Source organism: Nelusetta ayraudi, unplaced genomic scaffold (genome assembly GCF_046127955.1).
Source record: "Nelusetta ayraudi isolate G7.1 ecotype Tasmania unplaced genomic scaffold, CSIRO-AGI_Nayr_v1 ptg000225l, whole genome shotgun sequence".
Taxonomy (NCBI): Eukaryota; Metazoa; Chordata; class Actinopteri; order Tetraodontiformes; family Monacanthidae; genus Nelusetta; species Nelusetta ayraudi.
Genome location: NW_027466274.1, coordinates 225,001 through 241,817, shown reverse-complemented (window position 1 = coordinate 241,817; position 16,817 = coordinate 225,001). Strand labels below are relative to the sequence as shown.

Genomic DNA, 16,817 nt, shown 5'->3' with positions numbered 1-16,817 from the left:
TTGGTCACTCATTATCACCATTGTTCCTCCCTCAGTTGTACCTATTTGAAAGAAAACTGATAGAAAAGCAAATGAAAGTGCATTGCTACCCTCCCTTGGACACAAGTGGAATACAGGAAACTCTATTCCATCAAGTTGACATCAAAGTGAACTTCTGCGCAGACAAGGTAAATCTTCAATTTCCTGTGAAACTGATTGACATTAATAGTCTCCACCTGGGACCTGTGGTTGCCACCTGCTGTGATATTAGTTGTTGTTCTTTATAGACTGCACTCTGCATCATGCTGTGGAATCTGACAGATTGACAAGAATGGATTCCATTTGCTCTGGAGTGCGTGTGGCCTGCAGTGGAATTTAGAGGTAAGATGACTGAAAAGTTATAAAAATGTGAGTTTGGCAGCAGCAGCAGCAGCAGCACTCAGCTGCTCTCCATTAAACACCAGCTGGGGAAAGTTCCTCTTCTCTACTTAAGGAGGCTGTGACTGCTTACATGCGTTGGTGGTATAGTGGTGAGCATAGCTGCCTTCCAAGCAGTTGACCCGGGTTCGATTCCCGGCCAACGCAGTTATTACTTTTTTTTTCTTTTTTGGGTTTTTTTTTGTTGCCTTTTGCCTGTTACATGTCCAATAACAATATTATTTAATCTCATCTAATCTTTGCTCCTCTGTGGTTCAAAATACAAACTCTGAACCTCCTTCTCTTCATCTCTTCTTGAGGAGTCCCGACTTGCTCGTTATGCTCCAGGTTTCCCCCTACTGTGGAATTTAGGTTTTCCATCAGTGCTGTCAAGCGTTGGTGGTATAGTGGTGAGCATAGCTGCCTTCCAAGCAGTTGACCCAGGTTCGATTCCCGGCCAACGCAATGAGAAACAATTTACATGTCGACACCTTGTTTCTCTGTGATTCCAGAGACATTGGCAGTACAATTGAAGAAAGTCGACTGGTGAATCTCAATTTATCAAATTCTTGTCCTCTCTCCTCCGTCAGTCTTATTGACAGAATGCAAACTCTGAGCTTCCATCCTCCCTCTCATCTCTGTCTGAAGATGCTGAACCTTAGTGTGTCTGCACAGAACCTCAGTGTGCGCTGGGATTTTTGTGTTTCTCCCAAGACTCTCATGCGTTGGTGGTATAGTGGTGAGCATAGCTGCCTTCCAAGCAGTTGACCCGGGTTCGATTCCTGGCCAACGCAACAAAGTTTTACATGACATCGCCCTGACTGTCCGTGGCTCCGGACAATGTCGGAGAAAGTTGAATTTCAACTGATAGAATTCTCATCTTCGCTCCTCCGTGGATTAAAAAGACAGAATGCAAACTCTGAGCCTCTCTCATCTCTGTCTGAAGGTGCTTATAGTGCGCTGGAATTTTTGGTGTTTTCTCTCAAATCATTCATGTGTTGGTGGTATAGTGCTGAGCATAGCTGCCTTCCAAGCAGTTGACCCGGGTTCGATTCCCGGCCAACGCGATGAGAAACATTTTACATGTCGACACCTTGTTTCTCTGTGATTCCAGAGACATTGGCAGTACAATTGAAGAAAGTCGACTGGTGAATCTCAGTCTTATTGACAGAATGCAACCACTGAGCTTCCATCATCTCTGTCTGAAGATGCTGAACCTTACTGTGTCTGCACAGAACCTCAGTGTGCACTGGGATTTTTGTGTTTCTCCTAAAACTTCTCTTTCTTTGTCTTTCTGTCCCCCTGCACTTGAGAACTTTCAGTGAGAACTTGAGTGTTCCTCTGTCTGAATGGATGAAAATACAAACACTGAGCCTCCTCCTCATCTCCTCTTGAGGAGCACTAACTTCACCTCACGTCATAGCGCCTCCCTGTGCTGTGTAGTTTAGGTTTTCTCCCTGCACTTCCATGCGTTGGTGGTATAGTGGTGAGCATAGCTGCCTTCCAAGCAGTTGACCCGGGTTCGATTCCCGGCCAAGGCAGATGCTTCGTTTGTCATTTAGTTGCACCTGTTTAAAATAAAACTACAATGCACTGTTGCCCTTTGAGACTCGTCGCTTTCTGTCACCATGGACTTGTGAAGGATTCAACAGTAAGTTGAGTCTTCCTCTGTCTGAATGCAAACACTGAGTCTTCCTCTTTTGCCTGCTCCTCCTCCTCAACTCTTGTCCAGGAGCCCAGATTTGATCTTTAGAAGGCGTTTTCTTCCCCCTGTACTTGTGTGCGTTGGTGGTATAGTGGTGAGCATAGCTGCCTTCCAAGCAGTTGACCCGGGTTCGATTCCCGGCCAACGCAATGAGAAAGCTTTTACATGTCGACATCTTGTTTCTCTGTGATTCCAGAGACATTGGCAGTACAATTGAAGAAAGTCGACTGGCGAATCTCAACTTATCAAATTCTTGTCCTCTCTCCTCCGTCAGTCTTATTGACAGAATGCAAACTCTGAGCTTCCATCCTCCCTCTCATCTCTGTCTGAAGATGCTGAACCTCAGTGTGTCTGCACAGAACCTCAGTGTGCGCTGGGATTTTTGTGTTTCTCCCAAGATTCTCATGCGTTGGTGGTATAGTGGTGAGCATAGCTGCCTTCCAAGCAGTTGACCTGGGTTCGATTCCTGGCCAACGCAACAAAGTTTTACATGACATCGCCCTGACTGTCCGTGGCTTCGGACAATGTCGGAGAAAGTTGAATTTCAACTGACAGAATTCTCATCTTCGCTCCTCCGTTGGTAAAAAAGACAGAATCCAAACTCCGATCCTCGGTCCTCTGTGAGCTCTGTCTGAAGGTGCTTATAGTGCGCTGGAATTTTTGGTGTTTTCTCTCAAATCATTCATGTGTTGGTGGTATAGTGGTGAGCATAGCTGCCTTCCAAGCAGTTGACCCGGGTTCGATTCCCGGCCAACACAATGATGGACTTTTCACATGTCGACGCCTTGTTTCTCTGCGATTTCAGACAATGGAGGAAATAGAGAGATTATCGGCCGATGCAAATCCTTTGGTCACTCATTATCACCATTGTTCCTCCCTTAGTTGTACCTATTTGAAAGAAAACTGATAGAAAAGCCAATGAAAGTGCATTGCTACCCTCCCTTGGACACAAGTGGAATACAGGAAACTGTATTCCATCAAGTTGACATCAAAGTGAACTTCTGCGCAGACAAGGTAAATCTTCAATTTCCTGTGAAACTGATTGACATTAATAGTCTCCACCTGGGACCTGTGGTTGCCACCTGCTGTGCTATTAGTTGTTGTTCTTTATAGACTGCACTCTGCATCATGCTGTGGAATCTGACAGATTGACAAGAATGGATTCCATTTGCTCTGGAGTGCGTGTGGCCTGCAGTGGAATTTAGAGGTAAGATGACTGAAAAGTTATAAAAATGTGAGTTTGGCAGCAGCAGCAGCAGCAGCACTCAGCTGCTCTCCATTAAACACCAGCTGGGGAAAGTTCCTCTTCTCTACTTAAGGAGGCTGTGACTGCTTCCATGTGTTGGTGGTATAGTGGTGAGCATAGCTGCCTTCCAAGCAGTTGACCCGGGTTCGATTCCCGGCCAACGCAGTTATTACTTTTTTTTTCTTTTTTTTTTTTGGGGGGGGGGGGGGTTGTTGCCTTTTGCCTGTTACATGTCCAATAACAATATTATTGAATCTCATCTAATCTTTGCTCCTCTGTGGTTGAAAATACATACTCTGAGCCTCCTTCTCTTCATCTCTTCTTGAGGAGTCCCGACTTGCTCGTTATGCTCCAGGTTTCCCCCTACTGTGGAATTTAGGTTTTCCATCAGTGCTGTCAAGCGTTGGTGGTATAGTGGTGAGCATAGCTGCCTTCCAAGCAGTTGACCTGGGTTCGATTCCCGGCCAACGCAGATGGATGATTTTTGTTTTGCTTGCTGTCACCTTGTACTTGTGAAGTTTCAACCATGAGATGAATCTTCCTCCATGTGAGTGCAAACACTGAGCCCCCCCCGACTCTGCTTCCTCCTCCTCTTCCTCTTCAGGAGCCCTGACTTGCTCTTGACACTCCAGCCTTCCCTGTGTTGTGGAATGTGAATTTTCTCCCAAGACTCTCATGTGTTGGTGGTATAGTGGTGAGCATAGCTGCCTTCCAAGCAGTTGACCCGGGTTCGATTCCCGGCCAACGCAATGAGAAACATATTACATGTCGACATCTTGTTTCTCTGTGATTCCAGAGACATTGGCAGTACAATTGAAAAAAGTCGACTGGTGAATCTCAGTCTTATTGACAGAATGCAAACTCTGAGCTTCCATCCTCCCTCTCATCTCTGTCTGAAGATGCTGAATCTTAGTGTGTCTGCACAGAACCTCAGTGTGCGCTGGGATTTTTGTGTTTCTCCTAAAACTTCTCTTTCTTTGTCTTTCTGTCGCCCTGAACTTGAAAACTTTCAGTGAGAACTTGAGTGTTCCTCTCGCTGAATGGATGAAAATACAAACACTGAGCCTCCTCCTCATCTCCTCTTGAGGAGCACTAACTTCACCTCACGTCATAGCGCCTCCCTGTGCTGTGTAGTTTAGGTTTTCTCCCTGCACTTCCATGCGTTGGTGGTATAGTGGTGAGCATAGCTGCCTTCCAAGCAGTTGACCCGGGTTCGATTCCCGGCCAACGCAGTAACTGCTGTTTTACATGTTGTCTCTGTGATTGTGGACAATGGCAGAAGAGTTGGAGAAAGCACAGAGCTGAATCTCAACTCAACTGAACTCAACTCTCATTGTCGCTCCTCCATCAAATTGACAGAATGCAAACTATGAGCTACTGTCTCCCTCTCATCGGTCTGAAGATGCTGAACCTCAGTGTGTCTGCACAGAACATCAGCATGCTTCCATGTGTTGGTGGTATAGTGGTGAGCATAGCTGCCTTCCAAGCAGTTGACCCGGGTTCGATTCCCGGCCAACGCAGTTATTACTTTTTTTTTCTTTTTTGGGGGGGGGGTTGTTGCCTTTTGCCTGTTACATGTCCAATAACAATATTATTGAATCTCATCTAATCTTTGCTCCTCTGTGGTTCAAAATACAAACTCTGAGCCTCCTTCTCTTCATCTCTTCTTGAGGAGTCCCGACTTGCTCGTTATGCTCCAGGTTTCCCCCTACTGTGGAATTTAGGTTTTCCATCAGTGCTGTCAAGCGTTGGTGGTATAGTGGTGAGCATAGCTGCCTTCCAAGCAGTTGACCCGGGTTCGATTCCCGGCCAACGCATTCGCAAACTTTTTACATCTCTGTCGCCCCGAATGCGTGACGTGGACAATGAGAATAACACCGATTACTGAATCTCAACTAATTCCGCCCACCTGCCAGCGAATAAAATGTGAACACCGAGCTTCCGTTGCCCCACTCTTCCTCCTCGGCTGCAGCGCTACAGCTCTCTGTGTTAACACCACGTTTACACTAAAGTTTTACATGACATCGCCCTGACTGTCCGTGGCTTCGGACAATGTCGGAGAAAGTTGAATTTCAACTGACAGAATTCTCATCTTCGCTCCTCCGTTGGTAAAAAAGACAGAATGCAAACTCTGAGCCTCCTTCTCTTCATCTCTGTCTGAAGGTGCTTATAGTGCGCTGGAATCTTTGGTGTTTTCTCTCAAATCATTCATGTGTTGGTGGTATAGTGGTGAGCATAGCTGCCTTCCAAGCAGTTGACCCGGGTTCGATTCCCGGCCAACACAATGATGGACTTTTCACATGTCGACGCCTTGTTTCTCTGCGATTTCAGACAATGGAGGAAATAGAGAGATTATCGGCCGATGCAAATCCTTTGGTCACTCATTATCACCATTGTTCCTCCCTTAGTTGTACCTATTTGAAAGAAAACTGATAGAAAAGCCAATGAAAGTGCATTGCTACCCTCCCTTGGACACAAGTGGAATACAGGAAACTGTATTCCATCAAGTTGACATCAAAGTGAACTTCTGCGCAGACAAGGTAAATCTTCAATTTCCTGTGAAACTGATTGACATTAATAGTCTCCACCTGGGACCTGTGGTTGCCACCTGCTGTGATATTAGTTGTTGTTCTTTATAGACTGCACTCTGCATCATGCTGTGGAATCTGACAGATTGACAAGAATGGATTCCATTTGCTCTGGAGTGCGTGTGGCCTGCAGTGGAATTTAGAGGTTAGATGACTGAAAAGTTATAAAAATGTGAGTTTGGCAGCAGCAGCAGCAGCAGCACTCAGCTGCTCTCCATTAAACACCAGCTGGGGAAAGTTACTCTTCTCTACTTAAGGAGGCTGTGACTGCTTACATGCGTTGGTGGTATAGTGGTGAGCATAGCTGCCTTCCAAGCAGTTGACCCGGGTTCGATTCCCGGCCAACGCAGTTATTACTTTTTTTTTCTTTTTTTTTTTGGGGGGGGGGGGGGGGGGTTGTTGCCTTTTGCCTGTTACATGTCCAATAACAATATTATTGAATCTCATCTAATCTTTGCTCCTCTGTGGTTCAAAATACAAACTCTGAGCCTCCTTCTCTTCATCTCTTCTGGAGGAGTCCCGACTTGCTCGTTATGCTCCAGGTTTCCCCCTACTGTGGAATTTAGGTTTTCCATCAGTGCTGTCAAGCGTTGGTGGTATAGTGGTGAGCATAGCTGCCTTCCAAGCAGTTGACCCGGGTTCGATTCCCGGCCAACGCAACAAAGTTTTACATGACATCGCCCTGACTGTCCGTGGCTTCGGACAATGGCGGAGAAAGTTGAATTTCAACTGACAGAATTCTCATCTTCGCTCCTCCGTTGGTAAAAAAGACAGAATGCAAACTCTCAGCCTCTGTCCTCTTTCATCTCTGTCTGAAGGTGCTTATAGTGCGCTGGAATTTTTGGTGTTTTCTCTCAAATCATTCATGTGTTGGTGGTATAGTGGTGAGCATAGCTGCCTTCCAAGCAGTTGACCCGGGTTCGATTCCCGGCCAACGCAGTAACTGCTGTTTTACATGTTGTCTCTGTGATTGTGGACAATGGCAGAAGAGTTGGAGAAAGCACAGAGCTGAATCTCAACTCAACTGAACTCAACTCTCATTGTCGCTCCTCCATCAAATTGACAGAATGCAAACTATGAGCTACTGTCTCCCTCTCATCGGTCTGAAGATGCTGAACCTCAGTGTGTCTGCACAGAACATCAGCATGCTTCCATGTGTTGGTGGTATAGTGGTGAGCATAGCTGCCTTCCAAGCAGTTGACCCGGGTTCGATTCCCGGCCAACGCATTCGCAAACTTTTTACATCTCTGTCGCCCCGAATGCGTGACGTGGACAATGAGAATAACACCGATTACTGAATCTCAACTAATTCCGCCCACCTGCCAGCGAATAAAATGTGAACACCGAGCTTCCGTTGCCCCACTCTTCCTCCTCGGCTGCAGCGCTACAGCTCTCTGTGTTAACACCACGTTTACAATAAAGTTTTACATGACATCGCCCTGACTGTCCGTGGCTTCGGACAATGGCGGAGAAAGTTGAATTTCAACTGATAGAATTCTCATCTTCGCTCCTCCGTTGGTAAAAAAGACGGAATGCAAACTCTGAGCCTCCTTCTCTTCATCTCTGTCTGAAGGTGCTTATAGTGCGCTGGAATCTTTGGTGTTTTCTCTCAAATCATTCATGTGTTGGTGGTATAGTGGTGAGCATAGCTGCCTTCCAAGCAGTTGACCCGGGTTCGATTCCCGGCCAACACAGATGCTTCGTTTGTCATTTAGTTGCACCTGTTTAAAATAAAACTACAATGCACTGCTACCCTTTGAGACTCGTCTCTTCCTGCCTTTGCTTTCTGTCACCATGTACTTGTGAAGGATTCAACAGTAAGTTGAGTCTTCCTCTGTCTCAATGCAAATACTGAGCCTTCCTCTTTTGCCTGCTCCTCCTCCTCAACTCTTCTCCAGGAGCCCAGATTTGATCTTTAGAAGGCGTTTTCTTCCCCCTGTACTTGTGTGCGTTGGTGGTATAGTGGTGAGCATAGCTGCCTTCCAAGCAGTTGACCCGGGTTCGATTCCCGGCCAACACAATGATGGACTTTTCACATGTCGACGCCTTGTTTCTCTGCGATTTCAGACAATGGAGGAAATAGAGAGATTATCGGCCGATGCAAATCCTTTGGTCACTCATTATCACCATTGTTCCTCCCTTAGTTGTACCTATTTGAAAGAAAACTGATAGAAAAGCCAATGAAAGTGCATTGCTACCCTCCCTTGGACACAAGTGGAATACAGGAAACTGTATTCCATCAAGTTGACATCAAAGTGAACTTCTGCGCAGACAAGGTAAATCTTCAATTTCCTGTGAAACTGATTGACATTAATAGTCTCCACCTGGGACCTGTGGTTGCCACCTGCTGTGATATTAGTTGTTGTTCTTTATAGACTGCACTCTGCATCATGCTGTGGAATCTGACAGATTGACAAGAATGGATTCCATTTGCTCTGGAGTGCGTGTGGCCTGCAGTGGAATTTAGAGGTTAGATGACTGAAAAGTTATAAAAATGTGAGTTTGGCAGCAGCAGCAGCAGCAGCAGCAGCACTCAGCTGCTCTCCATTAAACACCAGCTGGGGAAAGTTACTCTTCTCTACTTAAGGAGGCTGTGATTGCTTACATGCGTTGGTGGTATAGTGGTGAGCATAGCTGCCTTCCAAGCAGTTGACCCGGGTTCGATTCCCGGCCAACGCAGTTATTGCTTTTTTTTTCTTTTTTTTTTTGGGGGGGGTTGTTGCCTTTTGCCTGTTACATGTCCAATAACAATATTATTGAATCTCATCTCATCTTTGCTCCTCTGTGGTTGAAAATACAAACTCTGAGCCTCCTTCTCTTCATCTTTTCTTGAGGAGTCCCGACTTGCTCGTTATGCTCCAGGTTTCCCCCTACTGTGGAATTTAGGTTTTCCATCAGTGCTGTCAAGCGTTGGTGGTATAGTGGTGAGCATAGCTGCCTTCCAAGCAGTTGACCCGGGTTCGATTCCCGGCCAACGCAGCTGCTTCTTTTGTCATTTATTATAGCCTCTGTTCCTTCCTTAGAAATGAAATCGCACTGCTGCCCTTTGAGACTCGTCTCTTCCTGCCTTTGCTTTCTGTCACCATGTACTTGTGAAGGATTCAACAATAAGTTGAGTCTTCCTCTGTCTGAATGTAAACACTGAGCCTTCCTCTTTTGCCTCCTCCTCCTCCTCAACTCTTCTCCAGGAGCCCAGATTTGATCTTTAGAAGGCCTTTCTTCCCCCTGTATTTGTGTGCGTTGGTGGTATAGTGGTGAGCATAGCTGCCTTCCAAGCAGTTGACCCGGGTTCGATTCCCGGCCAACGCAAACTTTTTAAAAAAAAAAACTTTTTTAATGTATCCTCTCACCTGGTATTTGTTAAGTGTGTTACGAGAACCTGAATCGTCCTTCGCACCAAACCTTCGTCCTCCTCTTCCTCTCACAGCTGCATCACTGCTGCTTCATCCCCTGCGCGCTTATGTCTGATTGCACACAGCGAAGCTGAGAGTTGGACTCGCTGATTCACACACTCAAAGTCATCAGTGATGAATTGTTAGCGTGCAGCATCTTGAGCTAATCAACCAATACTTCACCCCCAACCACCACCTCCCAAAAAACAGTTGAGTAAAAACTTCTTCTGAGCTGAGGCAGCAGCAGCAGCAGCAGCAGCAGCAGCGTCGCTCCTGAAGCGGATTACATTCCTTCAGCAGGCGTGACACACTCAGCTGCTCTTTATGAAAGCCAGCAGGGGGAAGTTCCCTCTGACGAACACTCTTTGTGCTCGCCGCCTGACGCAGGCAGCTCCATTGGCTCTCGCTGGGCTCCGGCTCGGCCAATCGCTGCGCTTCTGGGGCCACAAACATCTGAAGTAGTAATAATGTGGAATGTGCTGGCTCGGCATGAGCTGTCAACTGGAGCGTGTTGTAGTACTACAGTGCAGGGAGGGCAGAGGGAGGAGGCAGGGAGGTGCGCCGCGATTAGCTCGGCGCTGTCGTCTAATCCAGACGTGTCCTGCAAGTTGGGAAACTTCACACCTGCTTCATTCTTTGACCAGTTCCCAAGAGCACAGACACCATAGATACCTCATCAAAGAGAGGAAAGAAACAACACCCCACAGCGGTCCAAACATTCTTCCCAGCATTGCAAGCTCCACATTTCTATTTTGCTGCGTGGTTCCCATCTTCTGGCCACTGGATAGGTTGCATGCTACTGAGCTCAACATCATCTCTCAGAGCAGGTTAGTCAATCAAAGAGAGCAAAGGCATTGAGTACTTGTGCCAGTGGATCCTCAGATGGATCATAACAGTGATTAGAAATCATAAAAAAAATCACCCATGCAAGTTTTTCAAGGTTTGGTCTTTGATCTTTTATGGTGGGAGCTGTGTGTGTGAGAGAGAGAGAGAGAGAGAGAGAGAGAGAGAGAGAGAGAGAGAGAGAAGCAGAGTGAGTGAATATTTGCTCCTTCATGGTTCAAATGCAAACAGTGAGTCTCCTCCTCCTCCTCCTCCTCTCCCTCCTCTTCAGGAGCCCTGACTTGCTCGTTATGCCCCAGCCTTCCCTTTGCTGTGGAATGTAGCTTTTCTCCCAAGACTCTCATGCGTTGGTGGTATAGTGGTGAGCATAGCTGCCTTCCAAGCAGTTGACCCGGGTTCGATTCCCGGCCAACGCAGGTTTTTTTTCTTTCTTTTTTTTGGTTTTCTGCCCTTTACGCTCAGTTCAACCGCAGCCAATGGCTGTTTGTCTACACAGCCAATGTGAATTTGCTAACTCTCTGCTGTGGAACCCTTCGGGCAGCTACAATGTTGACGCAGCGACAGCCAACGTGACTCCGCAGGCTTCACCACCGATGGGCTGCGGCCCGCTTCTGTGGATGCTGCTGCTCCAACCGTCTGCGCCAGACCAGCCGGGCCGACGCTGCGAAGCAAACAGCCGCAAGAAAAACACTTTCCCACGGCAAACATGCTGGTGCGACCCCTCCGCCAACCCGAGCGCCGTGGTAAAGCACACCGTTCCGATTGGCTCGTACGTGGCGTGCAAGCACCGGACCTGCCCCGTCCGTCTCCTGGCTCAGGTGGCCTCCTGCGACCCTGCGTGCAGCACTGCAGGCGTGAGACGGACTGACGGATTGTCAGCAATCAGCAGGAGTCGCTCGTAAATCTGTCAGCAAGCTAATTAGCTCGGCGGCTCGTTCTAATGAAGCAGACTGCAGGGCTCCTCGGCATCCAAAGAGACGAGACAAAGCCTGTTTAGCGTAGGCACGCCCAGGAAAGAAGGAAAATGGATTTTTGTTTTGTTTTTGGTTTTTTTTGCAACACAAACCCGCAGCGCATTCACAATAGATCAAAAGCACCTTCTGCTCTACTTTCCCGCCTTTTACCTCTGCTTCTGTCTCCTTTCTCTCTCAGCTGTGGTACATGCACACACACACACACACACACACACACACACACACACACACACACACACAGAGTGTGTCTTCAGAATGGCAGCACCTCTGTCTGCTCCTCCGGCATAGAAATGCTGTCAGGCATATCACACACACACACACACACACACACACACACACACACACACACACACACACACACACAGCAGGCTCCCGGGGGCAGACTGGCAGGGTGTAAGTCGAGAGCTGTATAGATTTGTCGGCTGCCACTTCCAAGCTCATCTATTATCCAGCTGACTCCTCACTGACCCCAACACCGGCGACTGTGTCCCATAGCAGTCTGCCCCGATATCACTCACCACTGTTTGTTGTGTGTGTGTGTGTGTGTGTGTGTGTGTGTGTGTGTGTGTGTGTGTGTTTGTGTGTGCGGAAAGCATCCCTCGCCTGGTCAATAATTAAGGTTTGTGGCTGTGGGGGTGGAGGGAGGAGAAGACGTTGGCTCAGGCAGCGCACATGTTTTATTTACCTTTAATAAGGCAGAAGAGGCGGCTGAGGAACCGCTCACTCATTTATGATTCACGGGGAGATGGCATGTAAGTCATTTGCATTTAAAGGAAAAACATTGACGTCGCGAAGTGGTGAAGAATCCAGAATACTGCACAGCCGGAGAACTCCTGTACCTCCTGCAGCCCTTGTTCGTTAGCATGAGGTAGGCTAGCAGCCACTTCCTGTCCGTCCTCCGCTTCCTCTGCTTCCTGGTTCTGACACGTCCAAAAAAAACCCCACCAATGACTCGAAATGTCATCCAATGCAACGCTGAGAAAAATGTAAAACAAAAAACCAAACAAACAAAACAATGAACAATGCTTACGATTGGACGTTGTCAGAACGGACGAGTGAGTTCTCCAGACCCAGCTGCAGTGCACGGATCCTCAAACAGAACAAACAACAGGTCAGTGATGAACTGGATGAACTGTGCTGCTGCGGCGCCGTGGTATCACGGCCTCATCTGCACAGTGCAGCCGGCTAATAATAAGTTCCTGGTCCAGAACTATGAGCCAATTATTTTTTAATACGGAGGAAACTCAGCTGTTGGATGCACGCATACACACACACACACACACACACACACACACACACACACACAAGGCCTCGTCTTTGCTTCCAAACCTTCTTTATATTTCATCTGCGATGCCACTCCCCTCTTGCAGCTGCGGTGTTCACACACACACACACACACACACACACACACACACACACACACACACGCGCGCGCGCGCGCGCTGTGTTAAAAAAGACAGCCGACACACACGAGTCGTTACATCCACGGCTACACCGAGAGCAGCGCAGAGCAATTCAAGCACGTGGTTCCACTTCTAATTATACTGGGAACTTTAAATATGGATCACGCTGCCGTGCTCCACATTACTTCCCAAAATCTGTCTGCCCCCCGTCCCCCTCCTTCCCCCTCCCCCCGTCAGCCCCTCCCAGACGGCCCGCTTCAATTGGCTGCTGTTAATGCTACACAGATTAGGGAACTCTCTGCACTCTCAGTCTAATCCCCCCCCCTGGTGAAAGTGGGGAAGGTGTGTGAGAACAGGTTAGCCGATAGCGGAGGGCTTTGACTGCTGGATTACATGCGGGCGCCTCTTAAGCCGTCTAATGTGCTTGTTTGAGGAGTGGTCCGGGAAGTGAGCTTGTGGTCGCAGCCTCGTGTTCCTGATTGAAACATCTGTTTCCACCGCTGGGCCGTGGCAGCGTGTGATGAAGTGGTGATGAAGTGCGGCACAGAGGACTGATGCTGCTCCTCCAGGCTCCTCTGGCTAGGAAGTGGAAGCAGTCGACATCCATGACAACAACAAGGGCTTGCTGGCTGTTTTTCTTGAAATGTGTGTGTGTGTGTGTGTGTGTGTGTGTGTGTGTGTGTGTGTGTGTGTGTGTGTGTGTCTAATTAAAAACCTGGCAAACAAATCAAATAAGTGCCAAACATTACTGACTGGCTTTCTTATTCCTACTGTCATGTCAGTTCATTCATTTCGAGCGGGCTGAGTTCTGGAACGTTGAGGTTCTGGAAAAAATAAAGACAACTCCGTCTAGTGCAGGCATGGGCAAACTACGGCCCGGGGGCCATATGTGGCCCGTTATGCTCTTTCATCTGGCCCGCCGAAACTTGAAGACATTATATTAATAATAAGTATGCAGGTAGTACACGAAACAATGAGAATATGCAGTAAAAGTTGTTTTATTTTGCCAATTTAACATCAAACATGAATCCAGCTAATTTTATTGAGCCATTCCACGCAAACTGACATCTCAAGCAGTTCCTTGTTGTAACTTTGCTCATTAAGATTTTCAGCTTATTGAAACCACAAACCCACAAACTCAGAACATTATTATAAAATTTGAGTTTTTTTTTTTTTTTCAAGCTGCAAGACCTGATCAGCAAAATCCAAAGCAACAAAAGTTTGAAATATATTGATTTGCATATTATTCCTTTATATAATATGTCACATGTTTGCCTTTTAAGCAGAAATACAGCAACCTTTTCAGGATATTCTAATTTTCTGGGTAGTACCTGTAAGTCATAAAATAGCTGTACTTCATCCATTTCAATAAAGAGCTAAATAATATGGGGCTTCAAAGACACTGATTCTGTTGTAACTTTGTTTTTTTTTTTTGTTTTTACAGCAGACATTAAAGCTACATAGTGTGTTTTCTACATATTTATAAGCTGCTCTGTCAGATTGTAGAACCCATTGTGGCCCACCGGTCAAAACCCCTGTACTGGTCTCGTGTCTGGCCTTGATCTATGAAACAATTCTCAATGTGTCCATGAGGGGGCGCAGCGTTGCAACTCACACCGCCGTCGTCCCCTTTCCATGCACGCCTCAGGGAACCGAAGCAACCCTGCAGCCTTGGAACCCAAACTGCGAGCTCATTTAAAGTGAACGCGATGATTTCTGAGTAGTTTCTGATTTTGGAGGAGATTATTTTTTCACTTCACAGGCTGCACAGGTCACCTGAGGAAATACATTACAATCGCATGCAGTCGTCTCTGAAGCAGGTGTGTGTGTGTGTGTGTGTGTGTGTGTGTGCCAGATTAAGTGGCGTGCACCTCACACACGCTGCTCGCCATACTGTCCAATAAAGCAAGACATGCCTGCGACCATTAAGACCCTGAAGAGCCTCTCGCCATTCATTATTCATCCGCCTCAGAGTGTTTTAGGTCCGCCGTGTTATTTATTCATATTGCAGGTGAAGTGTCAAATCCCTTGTTTGTGTGTGGGTGACACTTAAGAGGGCGTGCTTGGCTCCTCTCACCTGATGGAGTTTCTCTCGTGGTTTTAGGAGGTCGGGAGAGGCGCAGAGAAAAATCACACGAGGGGTTTTTTTTTGTTTTGTTTTTTTATATCTCAGCTTGATTTTGTCTTCTTCCGCCTCGCTGCTTCTCCTCTCCCTCCGGAGAAAGTTCTCTTTTGACGGGCCAAGGTTTCAAAAATTCACCGGCGTTTACATGAGAAGTCATTTAATCCTGCAAAAGAGCCCTGCTGGCACGCAGGTGTTCAAAACACGCAGCCACCTTTTCCTTTTCCTTTTCTTTTCTTTTCTTTTTCTTTTTCTTTTTTTCCACCCTCTGCTGGCAGCGGCTCCGCCCGCACAGGCCACACCCGCTGCGACTTATTGTCCCAGTGTGTATAGCGTTCACGTCTCTTTCACAGAGCAGAGCCGCATCCCTGGGGAGAAACCCAACCCTCAAAGAATCTCTGCTCCTCCTTTACAAGCAGTTATTTAATATTCCGCAAGCACGCCACGGCCCTCTGCCGCCACACACACACACACACACACACGCACACACACACACAACTGGTATGTACTCTCATTGTACTCTAAATAGTGTGTGTCATTCCAAATAAAGGTCTTGGGACAGGTGTGTTGGCACTTTTGCAAGAAGCAGCGCAACACACTGGAGTAGCAGGCTGGTGCGAGAACTCGCCGCTGAGATTCCCAGTCTGAGCTGCGGTCACGTTCCCGGGGAAAAAAAAGAGTTTCCAGCCGTGTCAATGTGACACCGATCAGCCTCCCTTTACCTTTGTGCCTCTTGAAGCACCGCGACGACTAATCTACTTGCAGACCTTTAAATGTGACTGGCAGCAGCTTCGTCCAATCGCCGCCGCCACTTCCTTCCCGAAAGCCTTCCGTCCCGTTTCCGGACGTTCCCTGTGAGCTCTTTCCCAGAGATGGAAGTGCGAGGAATTGCATTCGACGCGGCGTTGTTGTGTTTTGTTTTGTTTTTTTTCTCTCACTGTTTTTCCTGCCGGCCTGGCTGGATGGCGCACGAGCCACAGCCACGGCGTGAAAGTGTGTGTGTGTGTGGGGGGGGGCGGGGGGGGGGAACAACCCAATGAGTTCAAACTGGAGCCGACAGCACGAGCGGCGGAAGAAGAGCGAGCGTGCAGCCGTCCGTGGGCTGCATTATAAATGGATGTGGATCCGCAGCTCTCGGTTCATTCATCCTCCCCGCCGTGCATCCGGGGGCCGTGAATGTAACGCTATCCTGCCGGCAACGCGGGACTCTCTGCCTCTCCGCGCTCTTTGTCCGGGGCGTGCATGTGACAGGCTGACAATGGGGAGCGGCACAATGGGCCACTCGTCCCGGGCCGGTACCGGCAGGGGCGGCGGCGCGGCGGGATACCTTCCCGCCCCCATCACCTGTCATCACCCTGCGCCTCCTGGGGGGAGGGGGGGCTGCGGGTGTCAGGTTTGCACTTGGGCTCATCCTCACTACTCGTAGTGATCTGGAGCTTCTCTTGTGACCTCCGCGACCCTGCCGGAGGTAACACGCCCTACCGGACACCCCGCAGCTCGTCCGTTGTGGAATCTCGCAAATGTTTGGAAGTCATGGAACGATGCTCTGTATTTGCTGCCCCCAACAAGGTCATGTGTGACGTTTCTGATCCACAACTTACAGTCCAAGAGTCCTGCATGAGTGAGAGCAGAGAGCAGCATGTTTATCCCTCTCACAGTCATTTATCGGACAGTATGAAGCTTTGCTTGTTCCGTGTTCAGATTGAAGGTTGGGGTCCATATGAGAAGGTTCTCACCGTTCACTGGAAGATTCTTTCAATAAATATCAGTGTTGGCCGGCGAGGTTTTAAATTTTGTCCCACTGTGTGTATTAAGAGTTTGACCCCACTGGTTTAGAGCCTCTTGCAAAAAGCTAATCATGCTAATGACGTTAGTCATGTACTTGTGACTTACAATTGTCCAGAGTGTTTACCCTCCTTACAGAGCACTCCAGCACACGCCTATCCCAGTGGGTGCAGGACAAGTGGCGGTAGAAAACTGTATGTTTTTGTTTTTGTTTTGTTTTTTTGAAATCATGAATAAATTCAATTTTATGTCGATGCCTGGTGAACATTGCGCGATGCACAGGGACGCTATTATTGGCCTGTTGTTATTTTTAGAATCAAAGTTTGAAAACGTGACGCTGCAAAAGCTCAAACACACACACAC

General features: G+C 47.8%; 25 non-coding genes across 25 annotated transcripts; all 25 read left to right on the top strand.

Annotated features, from left to right (window-relative positions):
• Nucleotides 1-492: 492 nt before the first annotated feature.
• Nucleotides 493-564, top strand: trnag-ucc (transfer RNA glycine (anticodon UCC)). The gene has a single exon. It is a non-coding gene; the product is annotated as a tRNA-Gly (tRNA).
• Nucleotides 565-789: 225 nt separating this feature from the next.
• On the top strand, nucleotides 790-861 carry trnag-ucc (transfer RNA glycine (anticodon UCC)). Its single transcript has one exon. It is a non-coding gene; the product is annotated as a tRNA-Gly (tRNA).
• A 257-nt stretch (nucleotides 862-1,118) lies between these two features.
• trnag-ucc (transfer RNA glycine (anticodon UCC)) lies at nucleotides 1,119-1,190 on the top strand. The gene has a single exon. It is a non-coding gene; the product is annotated as a tRNA-Gly (tRNA).
• A 201-nt stretch (nucleotides 1,191-1,391) lies between these two features.
• trnag-ucc (transfer RNA glycine (anticodon UCC)) lies at nucleotides 1,392-1,463 on the top strand. Its single transcript has one exon. It is a non-coding gene; the product is annotated as a tRNA-Gly (tRNA).
• Nucleotides 1,464-1,865: 402 nt separating this feature from the next.
• Nucleotides 1,866-1,937, top strand: trnag-ucc (transfer RNA glycine (anticodon UCC)). The gene has a single exon. It is a non-coding gene; the product is annotated as a tRNA-Gly (tRNA).
• A 241-nt stretch (nucleotides 1,938-2,178) lies between these two features.
• Nucleotides 2,179-2,250, top strand: trnag-ucc (transfer RNA glycine (anticodon UCC)). The gene has a single exon. It is a non-coding gene; the product is annotated as a tRNA-Gly (tRNA).
• Nucleotides 2,251-2,507: 257 nt separating this feature from the next.
• trnag-ucc (transfer RNA glycine (anticodon UCC)) lies at nucleotides 2,508-2,579 on the top strand. Its single transcript has one exon. It is a non-coding gene; the product is annotated as a tRNA-Gly (tRNA).
• Nucleotides 2,580-2,787: 208 nt separating this feature from the next.
• Nucleotides 2,788-2,859, top strand: trnag-ucc (transfer RNA glycine (anticodon UCC)). Its single transcript has one exon. It is a non-coding gene; the product is annotated as a tRNA-Gly (tRNA).
• Nucleotides 2,860-3,440: 581 nt separating this feature from the next.
• On the top strand, nucleotides 3,441-3,512 carry trnag-ucc (transfer RNA glycine (anticodon UCC)). Its single transcript has one exon. It is a non-coding gene; the product is annotated as a tRNA-Gly (tRNA).
• A 235-nt stretch (nucleotides 3,513-3,747) lies between these two features.
• On the top strand, nucleotides 3,748-3,819 carry trnag-ucc (transfer RNA glycine (anticodon UCC)). Its single transcript has one exon. It is a non-coding gene; the product is annotated as a tRNA-Gly (tRNA).
• Nucleotides 3,820-4,024: 205 nt separating this feature from the next.
• trnag-ucc (transfer RNA glycine (anticodon UCC)) lies at nucleotides 4,025-4,096 on the top strand. The gene has a single exon. It is a non-coding gene; the product is annotated as a tRNA-Gly (tRNA).
• A 411-nt stretch (nucleotides 4,097-4,507) lies between these two features.
• trnag-ucc (transfer RNA glycine (anticodon UCC)) lies at nucleotides 4,508-4,579 on the top strand. The gene has a single exon. It is a non-coding gene; the product is annotated as a tRNA-Gly (tRNA).
• A 216-nt stretch (nucleotides 4,580-4,795) lies between these two features.
• On the top strand, nucleotides 4,796-4,867 carry trnag-ucc (transfer RNA glycine (anticodon UCC)). The gene has a single exon. It is a non-coding gene; the product is annotated as a tRNA-Gly (tRNA).
• Nucleotides 4,868-5,092: 225 nt separating this feature from the next.
• trnag-ucc (transfer RNA glycine (anticodon UCC)) lies at nucleotides 5,093-5,164 on the top strand. The gene has a single exon. It is a non-coding gene; the product is annotated as a tRNA-Gly (tRNA).
• Nucleotides 5,165-5,559: 395 nt separating this feature from the next.
• On the top strand, nucleotides 5,560-5,631 carry trnag-ucc (transfer RNA glycine (anticodon UCC)). The gene has a single exon. It is a non-coding gene; the product is annotated as a tRNA-Gly (tRNA).
• A 581-nt stretch (nucleotides 5,632-6,212) lies between these two features.
• Nucleotides 6,213-6,284, top strand: trnag-ucc (transfer RNA glycine (anticodon UCC)). The gene has a single exon. It is a non-coding gene; the product is annotated as a tRNA-Gly (tRNA).
• Nucleotides 6,285-6,522: 238 nt separating this feature from the next.
• trnag-ucc (transfer RNA glycine (anticodon UCC)) lies at nucleotides 6,523-6,594 on the top strand. Its single transcript has one exon. It is a non-coding gene; the product is annotated as a tRNA-Gly (tRNA).
• Nucleotides 6,595-6,802: 208 nt separating this feature from the next.
• On the top strand, nucleotides 6,803-6,874 carry trnag-ucc (transfer RNA glycine (anticodon UCC)). The gene has a single exon. It is a non-coding gene; the product is annotated as a tRNA-Gly (tRNA).
• Nucleotides 6,875-7,090: 216 nt separating this feature from the next.
• On the top strand, nucleotides 7,091-7,162 carry trnag-ucc (transfer RNA glycine (anticodon UCC)). The gene has a single exon. It is a non-coding gene; the product is annotated as a tRNA-Gly (tRNA).
• A 395-nt stretch (nucleotides 7,163-7,557) lies between these two features.
• trnag-ucc (transfer RNA glycine (anticodon UCC)) lies at nucleotides 7,558-7,629 on the top strand. Its single transcript has one exon. It is a non-coding gene; the product is annotated as a tRNA-Gly (tRNA).
• A 254-nt stretch (nucleotides 7,630-7,883) lies between these two features.
• On the top strand, nucleotides 7,884-7,955 carry trnag-ucc (transfer RNA glycine (anticodon UCC)). The gene has a single exon. It is a non-coding gene; the product is annotated as a tRNA-Gly (tRNA).
• Nucleotides 7,956-8,542: 587 nt separating this feature from the next.
• trnag-ucc (transfer RNA glycine (anticodon UCC)) lies at nucleotides 8,543-8,614 on the top strand. Its single transcript has one exon. It is a non-coding gene; the product is annotated as a tRNA-Gly (tRNA).
• Nucleotides 8,615-8,842: 228 nt separating this feature from the next.
• Nucleotides 8,843-8,914, top strand: trnag-ucc (transfer RNA glycine (anticodon UCC)). The gene has a single exon. It is a non-coding gene; the product is annotated as a tRNA-Gly (tRNA).
• Nucleotides 8,915-9,172: 258 nt separating this feature from the next.
• trnag-ucc (transfer RNA glycine (anticodon UCC)) lies at nucleotides 9,173-9,244 on the top strand. The gene has a single exon. It is a non-coding gene; the product is annotated as a tRNA-Gly (tRNA).
• A 1,270-nt stretch (nucleotides 9,245-10,514) lies between these two features.
• trnag-ucc (transfer RNA glycine (anticodon UCC)) lies at nucleotides 10,515-10,586 on the top strand. Its single transcript has one exon. It is a non-coding gene; the product is annotated as a tRNA-Gly (tRNA).
• Nucleotides 10,587-16,817: the final 6,231 nt, after the last annotated feature.